Source organism: Nicotiana tabacum, chromosome 16 (assembly GCF_000715075.1).
Source record: "Nicotiana tabacum cultivar K326 chromosome 16, ASM71507v2, whole genome shotgun sequence".
NCBI classification, from domain to species: Eukaryota; Viridiplantae; Streptophyta; class Magnoliopsida; order Solanales; family Solanaceae; genus Nicotiana; species Nicotiana tabacum.
This window is the reverse complement of record NC_134095.1, coordinates 127794469-127800148: the sequence shown is the minus strand read 5'-3', so window position 1 is coordinate 127800148 and position 5680 is coordinate 127794469.

Sequence of the window (5680 nt, the reverse complement as noted above, 5' to 3'; positions counted from 1 at the left end):
AACTACTACATAACCGCTGCAGACCGATCCGTTCCGAAATTCACGCCACGATCTTCAGCCGTTATAGATATCTCACCCCTCTTTGTTACTGACTCATACCTGCATCATTTCGAAGTAAACCCCTTTATGATCTCGATTAGTGATATCGACCTCGATTTTGGAAAGAAACTTCGACCCCGACGTGGTACCTTTTTCTCCATCGAAGGGTGAAATCGGGTAGCCCCGATTTCCACCGTATACAGATAGACCCCTCGTTTCTTAGAGTAAAATAATAAGAAACGACTTGAGCCTCGATTTTCTGGAGACCCCGATAATGACGTCATCCTCGTGACGTAAGCGGTCGAGGTGACCGAAATGTCCCGTAGGTACAGTTCCCCAAATTATTAATGTCTGTTAGTGGGTGGTCGGCCACTAGCGCCACCGAACCGTCGCCATGACCCTTAAATACAAGTTCTTTATTTGAATCAAAAAACTTTACTTCCACCTTTACCAAATTCCTATGCCTTTTCCTCTCTCTATTACTTCTCTTTCACCACCCATTGAGTCATTTTTGTTAGTGCCAAAACACAAAACTTCACCTCTTTCCGCTTCCCTTTATCTGAATTAATGGTGAAAACCTCCAAGACCGTCCCACAAAAGAAGAAAGCTTCCTCCTCTACTTCCCGGTCGGCCGGTGATAAAGCGATGGCGGAACCTCTCCCTCACGAGTATGTTCCCGGCCCTTGCATCTTAATGTCTGACTTTAAAGTCGAGAATCCTCCATCGATCTCTGGCCAATGTGAGCACGTGTCGAGATACATTTGCTAGATAATGGTAAAACACCTCGAGGCTATGAAGAGAGATTGTGGCTGGGGGCCGAGATCGTGGTATACATCCCCGCTCCCGAGGAGAGTATCACCACTCACGTGCAAGGGTTCCTAAGTGTCTACACTTACCTATTCACATCGAGTCCTATCGACCCGGTCATCATTGATTTCTGTAAGAGGTATCAAGTCACCCTCGACCAGGTTCAACCCTCGTTTTGGCGCATAGTGATCATGCTCCATTTCTTCTCCAGCAAGGCTAAGGGGCTGGAGTTTACCCTCAACCATCTCATTTGGTTATATCGACCTCGGCTTTTTCGAGGGTTCCCAGAGAAGTGGAACCCCGATCGTGAATGACTTTTTACCCATTAGCCTTCATACTCCGTCTTTTGCTTTATGTAATGCCTTCATCTATTTTGTAGCGATTACTTGGATGTCTCACGCAGTCGCCAACCTCGAAGACTGGGTTCAAAAATTAGCCTCGACTACTTCCCATGCCGAGCTCTGCTGGCGTGACTTGGCAAGGGGTAGATGGGAAGCCAAACATCATGGTAAGTTTGTCTTGTAAGCTTTGATGCCTTCCCTTTCGTTGGAGATTTCTCTTCACTTATACTTGACTCTCCTTTATGCAGGCATCAGAGATGTCTCTGAAATGATGCCAGCACCGCCTAGGGAAGAGACCGAGTTCTCAATTCCAAAATTGGGGAAAGATAATAAGAGGAAGAGGGTCTCGGAGTCCGAGGACCCCCAAGCTAAAAGGGCTCTAGTTCGAAGACGTAGGAGAAATCTCATTCCTGTGGATATAGAATCGGTCCACCAGCTGGGTGAAGAAGAAGAAGACAAAGGTGATGACTCGGCACTGGTGGCTCGAGCTAGGAAGTCGGTCGAGGCTGCCAAGCCCTCCGAGCTGGATACCCTTCCTCGTGATGAGGAGGCTTTAAAGAAAGATTCAGGCAAAACCCCTGAATCGCCCGAGGTTGAGATTGTTCCTCCGCCATCAACAAGCATGTTGGAGGGGGCCGGTTCTGAGACCCCCAGGGCTGAACAGAGCACCTCGAGCGATTTGCTCCGGGCCATGAGAATAGGTCAATTTCCCTCTCTATCGACCTTCTCTAAGGAGGCTATAAAGGATGTTTGGGCTCTATAGATCCCCGACATAGGCGGGGTACCCAGTGAAGAGGATCCCTTCCGGGATTGCTTTACAGGAGTTGATGATGTTGCTGATCTCAACGATGCATCTACTTTTTTCGAAGAGGCCCAACGCATTTTATCTCGAGTAAGTACTAATTCCCATTGTTGCAATTTTCTTTTCCTTCTTCTCCATTTATCCTAACTTATATCTTTCTTTTTGTGTAGGCTTTCACGAAGTTTAGGGCTGACTTGAGCCAATGCGAGGCCGAGCTCTAGAAGACCTCAGAGGAGAGGAATGATTTAAAGCTCATTTGCGGTCAAAAGGGGGAGGAGCTCAAGGACCTTCGAGCAGACTTGGCCCAGGCTTGTAAAGAAGAGGTCGAGCTAGACGAGCAGGTAACTATCATTTTAAAAGAGTACGGTTTACTCGACCCAACTGTAGAGGCTAATACTTCAGTATCTCAGTTGCAGCAAAAGCTGGAAAGGATCGAGTTGCTACAAGGGGAGGTCGATCAAATCAAAGCTGACTGTGGTCGTTGGAAGAAGAACATGGACGCCCTTGCTGTGGAGAAAGAGGCTGCCTTGGCCAAGCTGTCATTGGACGAGGTCCAACTTCGGTGCAGTAAAGAGAAAAGCTCAACCTAGACCCAAAGGATCGAGGAGCTTGAAGCGAAGCTTGCTGAGGCCAAGGCGGAGGTCCAGAAGACAAAAATCACGGGTGACAAGTCCATAGCCGTGTACCTGGCCGACGTCAAGGCTACTCAAATTCAGCTAAGGGAGGCAGGCTTCAGATCAAGAGCGATGGAGCAATGACTTGGTAAAGTGCAAATCCCAGAGGGAGACCCTTGAGGAAATCCATGCTCGAGGTTATGACCTCTCTGAAGAGATAGCTCAAGCTAAGGCGCTTGAAGCTGATGCCAAGTTCCTTGTCTCCTTCGATGACGACGATGATGATGAAGGTAACCAAGGCGGGTCCGATAACGATGAGGGGCCCGAAGGAGAAGCTACCCTCGAGGGAGAAATCAGCCCCGGGCATAGTTAGGATTTCTTTTGTTTTTTCCTTTCTTTTTTGTAAGACCCCGGTCAATCACTTGTACATATTTTTGTCTCTATATATATAGAGAGAGAGAAATTTTCCCTTTAGAATGCCTTCTCGACTTTTTATCTTTGTGTGCCTTTTTGTAAAATTTTAGCACAGTCTCATGCTTTGAACAGTGCATCCGAGACTCTGGTTTTGGGTGGCTTCTTCGAAGTCACCACAGTCGAGTTCAAATAAGGTTTGAACTTGAGGCATAGACCCTTTTAGGGTTTGTGTCGGGTAATGATGTGTCCCTGAGCCATAGCTCGGAATAGTCGAACCCTTGGGTTCGGGTGGAGTGAGAACAAGATCTGGAACTCTAACTCTATTGGCCTTTAGGCTCTTTAGATCGGGCCAATATGGCCTCTAAAAGATGGCTATTATTCCCCTCTTTCGGCTTAAAATACTTAGTAAAAATTTCTTTATGCCTTAGCATGTATTTTTTACCCATTAGGTTTTTTTAGGGTTCGATGTCGATAAAAAACCCCTCTGCCTTAGCATATTTGTGTTAAGATAGTTTGATACCTCTTGAAGTTTTCGAGGGCTGATTTTATTGAAGCCCTTTGATTATTTGCCGAGGGTAGCCTTTTTAACCGGTTTTTCAAAGAATTTGAAGGCCTATTTTTATTGCGAGATTCAGACGTCTTCGAGCCGCGTTAATTTGGCTGTAGCCTTTGGGTATGCCTCTTGGGCTTATTCCCCAATAACACTTCGAACTTATTTGAAGTGGTAGGCCCCGAGAATAATGGCATTGGCCTATAGATCGGGAGGTACCTCTTTGAGGTCTTACAAAATCAAACTTAGATAACTCGAATATGTCAATCATCGACGAAAGTCTTGAGTGTTCGAGGCATATTTGCGCTTGGCCCTTGAGCCATTTTTCACAAAATCATAAGTATGGAGCTTGTATAGTAGAAAATTTTCTTTGAGACACAAGATGTTTGATATAGAAAGAATGCCTCTTTCAATAATTTATACATGCATATATGTTTTCCATTAGGAATCGACTAATCTATATGGACACGGTTCATTCGGCCGTTTGGCACATTACAAAGTTTCCCTATCGAGACCCTTTGACATGAAGTACTTTCCTCAAAAATATAACATCTGAGGGCGATGCCCCCCCCCCCCAGTATTCGAGGTTGATTGTAAAGAAGCCTTGGATAATGTTGAATTTTACTCAGGTAGCACATAATTGTTGCCTCATTAAAAATCTCACCGGAAAAAACCCATTTGGGAAAAACCGATCTAAGGGAAAAATAATGCAAAGGGTACTTTAAAACCTAAGGTCCTCATGTTGAAGAGTTTTTTGACTTCCTCGATCGAATCCCAGCAATAAGTTAGTATCAAATACAAATGAAAAAGGAGAAAGTCATACCTTAGCAATAATATCGTTTCCATTGTGCGAAGTTTATAAGACCCTTTTCCGATGACGCCGAGGACCCGATATGGTCCCTCTCAATTCAGGCCTAGCTTCCCTTTGTTTTGGTCTCGAGTATTTAGGGTGACTTTCCTTAGATCTAAGTCCCCGATTCTGAAGTGGCAAAGGTTGGTTCTTCTATTGTAATATCTCTCGATTCTTTGTTTTTGCGCAGCCATCTGAACGAGTGCAGCTTCTCATTTTTCATCCAATAGTTCGAGGCTGGTATTCATAGCCTCAAGATTTGATTCCTCCGTTGCAAGTCGAAATCTGGTGCTAGGTTCCCCGACTTTGACTGAAATCAAGGCCTCGGAGCCTTACACTAAGGAGAGCGGGGTTGCCCCCGTACTAGACTTTGATGTTGTTCGATACGCCCAAAGGACTTCGGGTAGAATTTCTCTCCATTTCCCCTTATCGTCGTTCAACCTTTTCTTTAAGTTTTGAATGATAGTCTTGTTCATAGATTCGGCTTGTCCGTTCCCACTAGGGTGATACGGTGTTGATAATATCCTCTTTATTTTATGGTCCTCAAAGAATTTTGTTATTTGCTACAGATAAATTATTTTCCATTGTCATACACTATCTCGGCGGGTATCCTAAATCGACATATTATGTGATCCTAGATGAAGTCTATGACCTCTTTCTCTCTCGCTTTCTCGAACCCTTGTGCTTTAACCCATATAGAGAAGTAATTAGTCATAAAAAAAATGAATTTAGCTTTACCTAGAGCCGATGGCAGGGGGTCGAAGATATCCATCCTCCATTTCATGAATGGCCACAGGGACAGGACTGAATGAAGTTGTTCTCCGGGTTGGTGGATCATCGGTGCAAACTTTTGACATTTATCACATTTTTGAACAAACTCTTTAATGTATTTTTCCATGCTATCCTAGTAGTATCCTGCCCTAACAATTTTGTGAATCAGTGATTCGGTGCCGGAATGGTTCCCACAAGTGCCTTCATGAAAATCTCGTAAAACATAATCGGTGTCTACTGGTCCTAAACATACTGCCAATGGTCCATCAAATGTCCTTATGCATAACGTTCCATCTTTATCTAATGTGAATCGAGCAGCTTTGGTTCGTAGGGCCCTCGACTCTTTAGGATACGATGAGAGCTTTTCGTTCTTCAAATATTTAATATACTTATCTCTCCAATCCCAGGTCAAGCTTGTTGAGTTTATCTCCCATGACCTTCCTTGATTACAGATCTCGAAAGTTGAACGACACTCCTCAAACCGATCTCATC